The sequence below is a fragment of the Halichoeres trimaculatus genome, unplaced genomic scaffold (assembly GCF_033239565.1).
Source record: "Halichoeres trimaculatus isolate MK-OKI-2021-1 unplaced genomic scaffold, fHalTri1.1 fHalTri1_scaffold_17, whole genome shotgun sequence".
NCBI lineage: Eukaryota > Metazoa > Chordata > Actinopteri > Labriformes > Labridae > Halichoeres > Halichoeres trimaculatus.
This window is the reverse complement of record NW_027437195.1, coordinates 16,228,235-16,241,188: the sequence shown is the minus strand read 5'-3', so window position 1 is coordinate 16,241,188 and position 12,954 is coordinate 16,228,235.

The window sequence follows — 12,954 nt, the reverse complement described above, 5'->3', positions numbered from 1 at the left end:
GAAACTACTGTACGTTCTCAGATATTTAATAATTAAAGTATAGAAAGTAAAAGTATATATCTGCTTGACAATGTTAGCAAACAAGCATTTAACTATGAAGCATCGTGGAGCAGATGGCCTAGTCATAAGGTCATGCTCTGTGAGATTGCCCTTAAAGGTGGCCAGGGTTCAAAACCAGCCTGTGTCCTCTTTCCTGCAAGTCACTCTCCACTTTTGTGTTTCCTGCTCTATCCACTGCCCTCTCTTCTATCCAGTTAAAGGCTTAAAAGCTCAAAAAATAACTTTTTTTTTTCTGTGTGTGTGTGTGTGTGTGTGTGTGTGTGTGTGTGTGTGTGTATGCAGTAAGGACTTTAGTAACATAAAACCCTTTGTCCTCGGTTCACACATGGTGGTGCTGGCATTGAATTCTTTCACAGATGTGTTCCTCCCTGAAGCACACTCTACTGTGCATCAATGGAGTTTATGTGTGGTTAGAGTGTGTGAGTGTATGCGTATATGTGTGTGTGTGTGAAAGCAGGATGGGTGCAGACAAAGACGAAAAGTTAACGATCAGTTTGACTGGAAAAAGCCACTGGCTGTTGTAAAAGACAGAAATAAAGTACATAAAACTTTAGCTTTGAACTCCCCTCACACCTTTCTCATTTTCACCAAAGTAAATCACACACCTGTTAGAGAGCCTTTAACACCTACTGAGCTGGAATGCTGCCCAAACTCAATAAGAAGTCATCTATCTTTGAGTAAATTGTTATTTCTATTGGTGTCACTGACCTTTTCACAGGGCCATGAGCCCAGGTCTCATGTGGTTTTAACCACAGGTCGGCTTAGAGCACATTAGAATGTCATGTCAACCTCATTGTTGTGTATCTTCAGTATTCTGAGTTTACCTCCAGCTACATAATGATTATATTGATAGATCTTGGTTGATGGTATTGACTAAGTCTGCAGGCGTGTACCACAGCCTGTGAAGCTTCCTTTGTTGTTTTTTGAGGAAGAGATGCAGGACTGAGGCGCCATGCTATGAAAACATGAATAGGAAACCCTTCACTCCCCATCGTTTCAAAGACAAAAGTCTGTCCTCTCCTTTTTTATTCATCCACCTATGAGAGATTCAAACAACCCACCACAAGAACTTTTTATGAAATGTTTGCACATTACTTTGAATGTCAAAACAATGTTCTACATGTAAATGGAACCAACAACCTTCTTGTCATACACAGATCCTGATCGATTACACCATCCCCTTCTATTAACAGCATCCCTGAACATTATCCCTGGTTTAATAGACTGTCTTTTCCTTAGATTTCTGCAGTGAACTAGGTCTTAAGTTCATTTGCAGGGGATCTATTACATGTCCAAGGTCAGACAGAGGCACTTTAGCCCGTAGCTGTACAGTAACTGAATGCTGCAGGGCCAGAAGTGCAGACGGACGGTGATGTGAGGTGAGCGGTGCTGAGTGAGGGCTGAGGTGACAGGCTGCTTCCTACTCCAAGGGTGTTCTATTGCGCTGATACGGCAGGGGACAAGTCAAGTGCATTTCCCTCTCTGACTCAGGGCCAAACATACCTGGAGAGAACAAATGAGAAATGAGAGAGTGCACCATGGTGACTTTTCAGGCAGAATTACTTTATCGAATATAGAAAGTCTGCACTGTAGGCCTTAAGTGGTCAGGTTTTCCAAAGTTGGTTTGATAGGGATCTGCTTGTAGAATAGAATAGAATAGAATGGAATAGAACTTTATTGTCATTGTAACAAGTACAATGAAATTGAAGTCACAGCAGCAATCAAGAAAACAAATGTAAGAAAGTGTATAGAAAGTGCAAAAAGGTCCATAGGAAAAAAGATGATGACAGCTTGTCCATCATTGTCCAGTTCAGCCAGCCTCCACCTCCACAGAGTCCAGGACTGAGCTTCTTCAGCAGTCTGTTCAGTCTCTGTCTCCTGGATCCCGTCTGCTCACAGCAGGTGAAGCTCTTCCAATGTGGCGTTGGTGTCTGATGTAAGCTCTGTTAGCCATGTCTGTGAATAGCATGATGCTACTCTGCCCTCTGGTATTCCCTCTGTTGCTGGGTTAGCACAGCTAGCTCGTCCATCTTATTGGAGATAGATCTTACGTTCCCAATAACCATGGAAGGACGGGTCAATGTCGTCACTTCTTAGCTCACACCTGAGAACCAGCGCGTCGTCCTCACCTCCTTCTCCTCACCTTGTGGTAAACATCAGGCCTCACACCAGTTAGCACTGACATGGTACAGGCTACTAACAGCTGATTTCACATGTAAACAATGCAGACATGGTTACATGTTAAGCTGACATTGCATAAACAGCAAACATGCTGCAAAGGCATAAACAATACAAACCCAAAATTGTGCAAACACAGAAAACCTGTATAAGAGAAAAACGTTACAAATAGAGATATGACAGCAGAAGTGCTCCAGGTCTCACAGTAGTAAAGTTTATCACTGATACAAGCTGTTTTGTTTTTCTCCAGTGAAAGATCATTTATACATAACAAAAGTTATGTATCTGTGTGGATGTGGCATAGTATAACCACAGGGAGTATACGAAATATTAGCCCTGTAGCTAATGCACACTCTAAACTCAGAGCCTGATAGTAGTACTGCTAGCTAGTGCTGAACAATAAAGATGCTGAAATAAGGATGCCGTGCATTACTGGCTTTGTGCTTGCTTGAACACAGCTGAGCTCAATCATGAACAATTCTAGATTTAAAGGCTGATATGGCGAAATGTCAAATTTGAGCTTACCATCTTGTCACAAGTTAGCATAAAATGTTTCTTTGTTGTATTTTTATTCCACCTCGAGAAATGAGAAGATGGCAATGCTAATGTTCCCTTGATTGTTCATAATATTGTCATAAGCGACTTGCTAAATAATGACAACATTAGCTTCTGAAGTTACTTAAACAGTGGTTGCGCAATGTTTGGTTGATTTGTGATATGTTTTTCACTTCACAAACTTGGATCCTGTAAAGAATATTCTGGTTACTTGGATGAAGTGTGACGTAGGTAAGTATTTATTGTATACATTATACTTATAGTTAATGCAATTAAGCCAAGTTTCTTGATAGACTCTTTACTTTACTGTCACACTGTTAAATTCAGATCCACAGACCCTGATGTTAATTAACTGAATGTGTTTTCTGCAAATCAAAATTGTCCAACACTATCAGTCCAAGTTTACACTGCTAATAATCTGGGCCCATATGCGCATTGGGTTGTTAAACATACAGGACCATTAGACTAACACATGAAACAACAGAAAAGTTAAATACTATGTTCCGATAAGCCCAAAGAAACTGAGTCATCTTCTGCATGGTACACAATCAAATGGATTGTTGTAATCAGGGTAATCAAGTCAAGATTGTTTTTCCCTCAATACGTATGCTCATCCATTTGTTTCCACTCATCAGGCTGTCATTCAAACTGCTCCAGCTTCCTATATCTATTCTATATCTATATCTATCTATTAACAAAGATGAAGACAATCCAGTAGACCACTTTATCAATACCTAAAAAATATCAACAGCTCTTTTTAACTAACTGTCACAAGGTAATTATGTCAACAGTGATCATGTCTTTCCTTTCCTTTGCTCCTGCTACCTTTGAATAATACATGTCATTACAGACACAGAGTATGAATGCAGGTGACACTGGTGCTGACTAATGCAAGTCACAAAAGGACACAGAGGTAAAGCTCTCCAAAGCAGTTTCGAATTTACTCTTCATGGCCCATTTACTCCTCAGTGGATGTAAGCTCCAGTCAGCCCATGTCATCTTGAGCGTCAGAGCTCTGAGTGTCTTCAATAAGGGAAATATTCCCCTTGGACTTTCTGTCGCTGGCTGCAAAAATGAACATTGAGAACAGTGGAAAAAACAAGTCTTCCCTTCGGCTGCAAGTTCATATGGTGGCACAGGTCATGGAGAGAGCAGAGCAGAGCAGAGGAACCAATCCTTACTGGTAGTGTTGGTGCATAAAATCAACCAGAGTCTGAAAGATGCACAACCCCCCCCCAAATAAATTCCATTTTTTTAAGCTTTAGCAACCAAAACTGCATGCTAGGCTTAGGGAAATATCATGACATGGGCTTAACCACTGAATTAGTATGCTTTAGTTTGAAAATGAATAATCAGTTAAAAAGAAAATCTGTGTTGTGAGGTAGCTGAATAGTACACGTACTTTGTGTGGTTTTAAGAATCCTCTAAATTGAAGTTAAATGCTTTATTGGCTAACATTCTAGATTCTGAGAAACAGGGAATGGCCTGTCAATAATGCATCATTTAGTTTTTTCTGTGACTAAAGTGCAAATCTTGGTTTGGTTTAAAAAACAAACAGTGAATTATTAATGTCCAAGAAATTTTTCTGGGTTAAACTGTGATTATAGAAAGGTTTTCAGCTACGCATTACACGAAACATCCTACACAGCTAAAAACTATCAATGTTACAGAAAATATTGTAATATCAGTGAGAAAACCTTGATGCACCCTGTCAGATTAGCATTCACAGCTAAAACGTGCTGCTATTTGCAGCAAGTGAGGCTATACTAGCAGCAGGTCCTGATAAACACGTTGGTATCTACACCAGCCAGATGCTGTAGCATTGGAGTTTTGCCCTGCTGCAAAAATTAAAAATTCACTGAATTTGCTAGTGGTGGTAGTCTGAAGATGAAAATGTCTGTAACAAAGTTACACTCACTGGACATCCTGGAGCACTGTTGGTGAGATACATCTGAAGAGAAACTGTTGTGTCTGGCACCCTGAACATGGAGCAGCTTCAGCACTCGACACAGGCAGCCCCTGTATATCTCCTGGCTGCCCTGAGGTTAATAAAGATGCGTGTGATTGTATAATTTTGCTCTTGACAGCACTGAAAAGGGAAAACGGATGAAATGACTTCATTTGATCCTGCGTGGAAGCCTCAAGTGCGTTCCATGGGTAATTTCAACGTGACGTGAGCTTATAAAAGCAATTTACTGTTGTTTTTCACTTCGCTTTATTAAATTCTGTGCCCCAGGACTTGACTGTAAGCTTAGACAGCTTTAGGTTATTGTGAGCATAAAAACAATGCAGGCAGTTGTCAGCTGAATCTGAAGCCATGTATTAGTGAGTGCTGTTATCTGAAAATGGGTTTTATGTTGCAACAGTTATCTTAAAATGAATAAAATACAGCCCCCTTTTAATAGACTGTTTCCAACAAGAGGTGCTAAGAGACACACATCAGGAATGTAACTTTGGAGAAGTGTTGGGGTGTCCTGATTAACACCCTGCAAACCAGCGTTAGAGCATCAACTGTGCTCATAACAGGCAAAAATATCAACCCTAACAACTGGGACTTTCACCCAAACACACTCATTAGATACACGGAGCTCACACTTAATTTCTCACCCCAGTTCCTCCAGTTTCAAATCAAGAGTGTTCCCATCAGCACAAGCAGTTTACATAGAAACAGAGATGAACTGCAAATTAAGAGGGGATGATTTATTTACATCAATAACTCTGCAAACAGAGGTTCTTTTAACTCAAATTAAAATGCTGTATTATCAATAATAATAATGATAATAATTATATATTTTGATTCAGTTGTTTATGTATACACATTTATATACATATTTCACATCAAGGTTGAATAAAACAGATGGGTAAATACAAGGTGTGTCAGTGCTATAATATGCTTTGCAAACTTGACACCTTTAAGCATGTAGTCATAATGAAACTGAATCGACCAAAGAGAGATCTCCAAGCTCCTACTGACCTCAAAGGACAGATTTAATGCTGCGGCCACAGCAGACGCGAATTGGAGAATTTAAACGCGTCACACTTCTAACGCGCCACGTAAATGCTTGAGTCTGGACACTGGACTATTTTGACAAGCTGAGGGGCGAACACACGTCACTGTGCTGGCGGAGTAAAGATCCCGAGTATTTAAAGATGGAGAGTCCAAAAGAACATCTGAAAAACAATGAGCTGTGGTTTCAAAAGCACAACAGGACAGGACAGGAGAGTGTGTGAAAGCCTTGGTGATCACAATCAAGACCTGCTGCCTCTCCCTGGTAATCCACCTCCACTGGCCCTGCCTGGCTGTTCCCTGCTATCTCATCCTAGACCCCCCCCCCGACCCATGTTCTCCACTGAAAAACACAGTCAGACTCAGTGATGACCCGTGCAGGCAAATCCAGCTGGAAACGAATATTTACAGAACTTAACTTCAGAACCTGTCTCCTCGGTGACTTTCACCCAAGCCTGCTCCTTTTTTTCCGGTCTCTGTTGAGTACACACGTCATATCTTATAACTCTGGATAATGACACACTGCACAGATTATTTTCTCCTCCATCTTCCAGCTGGGTTGGAGTCGCCCCCCCATGTCATCAAAGCAATGACGTGGAGGAATGTCATCACTGATTGGCTGCTGTGGCACAGCCTCATGTGAATTTGCGTTGATAGTTCAATATTTTCAACTTGAGCGTAGAGGCTTCTGACGCCCAAATGCGCCGATGCTTTAAACGTGCCGACGCCCCAAACCCGTCCAACACGCTGTCCGGGGGGAATTGACGTCCAAACCCGTCTTTGCATTGACTTTGTATGTAATCTCGACGTAAATTCACGTCCGGTGTGGTCGTACCATAATACAGAGCCTACTCAGCTCAATAATGATCACTTTGAAATAGTTTTTTCAAAAATCCTTTTTTTTTAAAATTCATCTTAAAGAAATGGTTACTCAAGATATTGTCATGCAACTCATCAATGATAGTACAATCTATTTGTTGTGTACAAAGGAGGGCGGAGCCCTCAACCTCCTCTTGTTGTACCATTCCCTGCCAAAAAAAAATCAATTAACTTCCCTGATGGGCGCTGACATCATGCCCTGGTGACCTTTTTGGAGCAAGAATCTCTGAAGTAGTAATTTTCAGATGGAACTGAGCTATTGACCTCCTCCATGAACTAAAACACATGATAAAACAGCAATGATACCTGAAGGTTGGTCTACAGTGTAACCTTATCTCTTCTTTGCTAATCCAGTGCACCCAGCATTTATCATCAGAGCTGACTGTCATGATGTTAAAGCCCTTACCAGCTTCATTAAGCTCAAGTCTCTTCTGTTTAAATGGAAGAAACAGGCTTTGTAACTGATGCTGCAGCCTGTCAGTGGAGGAAGCTTCGTTTTGTGTTAAGTGTTTCGGCTTTGCTTAAGGGGATTTTTTTTATGCCATCCATCTCTTAATACAATCTATAGTATATCCAGCATTTCACCCCGTCAATTCAATTTTTCAATATCTAACTTAAAATAACCATCATCATTTGATTATCCTATAATTATTAAAGAGTAAGAATGAAATCTTGTATTATAAAACCAGACTAAAAATCACTGAGATGTTCTTTGCCTCTTCTTCTGGTACATGTACTGAGCAAAACAAACAAACAAACAAACATTCAGGAAGAATTAGACCATTATATTAAGCAATGTGGCAAATTTCACCATAACATGTTAGCCAACAAAGGTTACATAAATTGAATAATCTGTGATAGTTCCAAATGGAACTTCCTTTGAGTCCAAAACCTTCGCATCTGAAAGAGGAGCTTCAATAAAACAGCCATTTCACAAAGCCAGTTGAGTCGTTAGTCATCGGCAAACAACACGATAGTGCAGGGTCCGATGAGAGCAGGTAAACCTGGTGAAGTTAATTTCTACAAATCAAAGAAGCACCAACTCAACAAACAATCAAACAGAGGCTTTGAAATTGTTCATCTTCCACCTGAAAGTCCCTGCTAGACCCTAGTGCACTGATATGAATTATATATATAAATATATATTTTTCGAGAGTGGAGGGTATTGTGTAAAAGAAGTTCTGAAAATTTGCTGCCAAAATCTTCAAAGAAGTCAGACAAAGATTTTTGAACTTGTAACCATGCAACACTGCGCAAGAGATTATCAAGAGTATCTGCCTCAGTTTGAATTTTTTGTCACACTCCTTACGAGCTCAGTGCAACTCTGACCAATTAGCACGCAGCACCACCGTAAAGTGAAGCTCATCAATAAACCATGGCACATTATTTAGGATGGGAATGAAAGATTGATGCCTGAGTCTCTTTACAAGCCGAGTTCGGCACTTCAAACCATCAAAGTGCACTTTGTGAATTAGCCTTGAATCATCCTCAAACTTTTGAAGGGATGTCACTTTTAATATTTCTTCAGTGGCCCAGCTGTATGGGGCCGTGCCCCAGACAGCAGATACATCAGGAGTTCTCAACAGTCAGGGAGACCATCTGTGTGTATTTTCCATTAAGTCTGACTCTCATCTCCTTTTAAGGATGCACTTTATGTTATATGTGTGTTGATTAATTATTTAAGGACACTGATCTCACTCATGAACGGCAAACAAACTTACCTCCTGTACTTAATGGTATATCTGCTAGCATGCATATTGCATATTGACATCAGTGTGTGTGACTCTTACATGCTCAGTTAATTTACATATTCAAAAATGGTTCATCTGAAACAATATGGAATATCATCCTTCAGGCCAAACACAGCATGGTTCACCCAAATGAGAAATTCACCAGAGCTCTTGTGTATTAATGCCAAATTCTTGCAGCAGTGTGTGTATGTAAGAGCAAGTAATTTGTTTGTGAATGCTAATTTCTCTGCATGGAAGATGAGGGACCACATGATGGGCCCTGGCTGTTCGCCCAAAATAAACACCTTATCAGGGAGTTGGGGTGTTGCTGGGTAATCAGCCCACAGGCACAAGAACTCCAGACAGGCATCTCACCCAATTAGCATTCGGCACCTTGCCCACAGCTTTGGGCCACAAATGCTATTTTAACGTAGCGTAACTTTCATCACAAACAAGCGGGGTAAGGCTAAGTATGGAATCGAGTCAGGCAAGTCCAGGCATGTCCTCTTAAACACACACCAACACTCAGGCACACACAGATGAAGTTGTTTTGTGGACACTCATTTTTTATGTTTTAAATTTCAATTACTGAATACAGAGTCAGAGAAGACTGTGTATTCTGTGATTAAACTGGTTTAAATTAACAATAATGATATTCAAGATAGATCATGTTAAAAGCTCAACCTGTCTTAATAATGACAGTCTGAGAGGGTTTAAAATTGAAAGTTTGAAATCAGTTCATGATGGTCAAAATGCTTTAAAGGACTTCTTTTAAATTGTCCAACATGGGTCTCATCTGACTCCTGTCCACCAACTTGGATTAACGTTTAAAGAATAAAAGGAAAGTTGTTATTTTGCCACAGGGTCAACAGGCAGAGGAAATTTTTCGTCGTCCTCTCTCTGTGGATTGATTTGTTATTTTTGTCACTTTTCTGTCTCTAGTGTGATGAGGCATGCCTTGTTTCCCTGATTACACCCAATGTCTTCCCTGTTACTTTGCCATTTCTTTAACCCTTCTTCTCATGTTTCGTGGCTCTGCTTTTGATTTCACTTTCTGTGGCAAAATATACAGTAAATGTCCTTTAGAAAATTCTACCCTGCTGTCCTTGAACTGTGATAACAAAGTTATTTGTATATGGTAAATACTTTACTCTCTGCATTTGAGTCCTCTCCATTTTCTGACTTCCCAACACTTCATAGTTCTACTGTCTGCTTTTAAAGGTCCCATATTATGCAAAAATCACTTTATTAAGTATTATAGTGAAATGTGTGGGTCTTTGGCTTTCCTCCCAGCCCACAAAACGTGATATTTAATGACAAAACCTGTACTTAGTAGTGCTTGTAAATGTAAAACGAGCTTCGCTGTTTTCTAAAGATAGTGCACTCGGAGCTCATGGCCCCACTCTCAGTGAAGAGCGGGCGGTATCAGCGGTGGCTCATTTACATATGAAGGTCACACCCACTAAATCAGACTGTTCTGAACAGAGGGGCTATGAGAGCCTGGAAACAATGCTGCTGTGCTTGATTTATTGGCATTTTGGACCAAAACATGTTACTACCATTTCATGAAGACATCAATGATCCATATTAAACTGCAGAAAAGGAACAGAATATGGGACCTTTAAACAAGGCACACCTCCAGTGACAGATTGTCCGTAGAAGCACTGGTAAATAAGAGCCAAGCTGCACTGCATTATCATGAGATAAAAACGAAGCTTGATGTTCTCAGGCACAACTTTGTATAACTTGTCTTTTGGAAAACTTGCACCTTTGAGGCACAAAATCATTTTTTTTTATAAACATACAGAACAGGACACTGATATAGACCAAAGGTTAAAAGCTTGTGAAAGTCTGAGTAGCTCACTCATTCAGACTCAGAAGTGCCCCAGTACAAAGTCCTTTAACCTTGTTAGAACTCTTGCACCCTTTTTCCTGACTTGTCATCCCCAAACATTGTTTCATCCTTTTCCTTCATGCAGCTAATCTTGGATTTCCAGTCTATTAAATGGAGTAAAAGTCAGAAGGTTCATAGGAAATACAGAGAAGAAAATGGAAAAGGATGCATAAAAGCACTTCACATGAGGGAAACACAATTTTTTAATTACAAGCCTTTGAATAAAAATGGATTTCTAACTGCATTAGTTGGTGCCTGACGGAATAATGTGGAGGTTAATTAAGGTGTCACAATAATGAGCCCGGCAAAATAATCTGGTTCAAAAACACACTAATATTTACATATTACAGTTTAGCCACATTTAAAAGGTCAATTAAAGCAATTCCAGGGTGCATGTAGAGCAGGTGATGAAGTATTGTTCATCTAAATTTGAGACTGTGAAACATATTAATTTGATTTTGCTGATGATATTTCCCTCCCCGCTGGTTGTGCTGTTTTTAAACTGCCCCCAGGTGAATTTCAAGTTAGGTCACAGTCTTGGCATGACATGAGTAAACTTTAATTCCAACTTACTGTGCTGGCAAAATTCAACCAAACAAAGTGAGATATGAAGTCACAACAGAGGCTGAGCTGAAAGAGAAAAATAAAACTTTTGTGTCACAAGTCACCAAATATTTCCACTTCATCAATAAGGACAATAACCCAAACTCACATGCCACATGTCAAAGTTTCACACTGAACAAAGATCTCATCTGCAAAGCTAGTTTTGCAAACTTATGTGTACGTACGGTTCTGTGTCCCTTGGGTGCCATTAGAGAGGGTGACTAGGTTGGCCTTGAGTCCCAGTGAGGGGCTAAGCTGCTGTAATTTGTGGCTTCAGAGGAGTGGGCAGAAGCAGTCCCACTATGTGGTTGTGTCAGGGCCTCGCACAGCTCTGATAATGAGGCAGGTTTGCCTCATTAAAAGCCATGAGGCCTGCTCACAAAAGAGCCTGACATCAAAAGCCTCTACACTGCCTATAGTTCGCCTCTGTACACATGGCTTGGACCGCAGCGCTAATGCCACAACATTAAAGCCACACAAAAGGGCTCTCTGCCTCTGCACAAGCCCTGTTTTTGCTGCCGTCCAGCACCTAAAGGCAGCTGTGTGTCTGCTTCTGGAAATTATTACGTATTCTTTCATTTGTATATATTTTTAAAAACCCAAAATATAAAAGAAAGTAGTGAACTTTTAGTCCTGCATGGAGGTGAGAAAAGAGATCATAAACGAATTGATGGGGGATGCAGACATCAGAAGTTTAAAAAAAAAATTTTTTTTTTTAACATGGCACAGACTGTAGATGTCACAAAAGGGGGCCTGGAAGGCTTTCTCTAAGGTAAATAAGAGTATTAGTTTTTCATATTATCAGTAAGATGGCTTGCCGTCATTGTGCGCCTGCGTTTGCGCCTGGTCTACTAATTTAGAGCCCTGATCAAAGCCATGAAACTGATCAGCGCACATATGATTAACCAAAGTGCTTTTGTGGTGGTGAAAGAGTCTTAAGGCTGACGTGAAGTGGGGCTGTTTTTCCTAAATGCAGCCTCTTTACTGATGAGAGAGCGCTGCGGAAGAGAAATTAAGGCGCAAAGTCGTTACGCATGAAATGAGTCATAGGAACAGCAGAACAGGTGAAAAAGAAGGAGAGAAAAAAACTTCATCTTCTTTGATGTTTCTTGGTTTATCTGAGAGCAGATCAGACAGCAGCAGACTGTGCACTGACTGTCTCATTGAAACACACGGGAGTGTGCATAAGTGCGCAGATAAGATGGAGTGAGTCGTCAGCGGTCTGTTACTTACAAAAAAACGTGGTTTTTCTGTTTTTCTGTTTTTCTGTTCTTCCATTTTTCCGTTTTGGTCTTAAAACAGAAAAACGTGGTTTTTCTGTTTTTCTGTTCTTCCGTTTTTCCGTTTTGGTCTTAAAACAGAAAAACAACAAAAAAAAGTCAGTCTTTTCGTTTTTTTTAAAATTTTGTTTTGAAACAGAATAACGAAAGAACGAACCATATACAGATTCTGAAGTCTGGGTTGAGTTCTGAGTTCCAAGAGTTTAAGTCCAACCCAAGTCATAGTCACTACAGAGGATTTAGAGTCAAATATGAAGCACATCAGCAACATGGTACGTGTTAAACTGAAAGAGAACTGATGCTAGCTGTTGATGTAAAGGCATGAAGCATATAATAATCTCACTCCATTCATTCTTCACAGGCGTTTTGGAGTCACAGGTTTTTTGTTGTGTGGATGTGACATGGGGGAGATGAGCTGCTCACTGACAGCTCTGCTTCATCACTGCTAGACAACAGATTTTCATGTGTTTATGTGAACCGAAAGGAGAGGGAGAGAGAAGACCAGACTGTATTTTATGGACCCTTAGTTTCTGTCTTCTGTGTAATGCTGCAATCAATATGTACATGTTAAACTGTATGAATGATAAGTGGAGGGTATCTGACAGGTTTTTAAGGCTAAAGGAGATACAAGTTTGAGAAATGTCCCTTTACTTCTGCTCTGTCTGTTTTTCAAGTACTAACCATCACCACATTGTTCCCCTGGTGCATCTGCGTGAACCGAAGTTAAGCCTTAGTGGGTCTGTCACCGGAAAATCCAAAGCTTGTGGA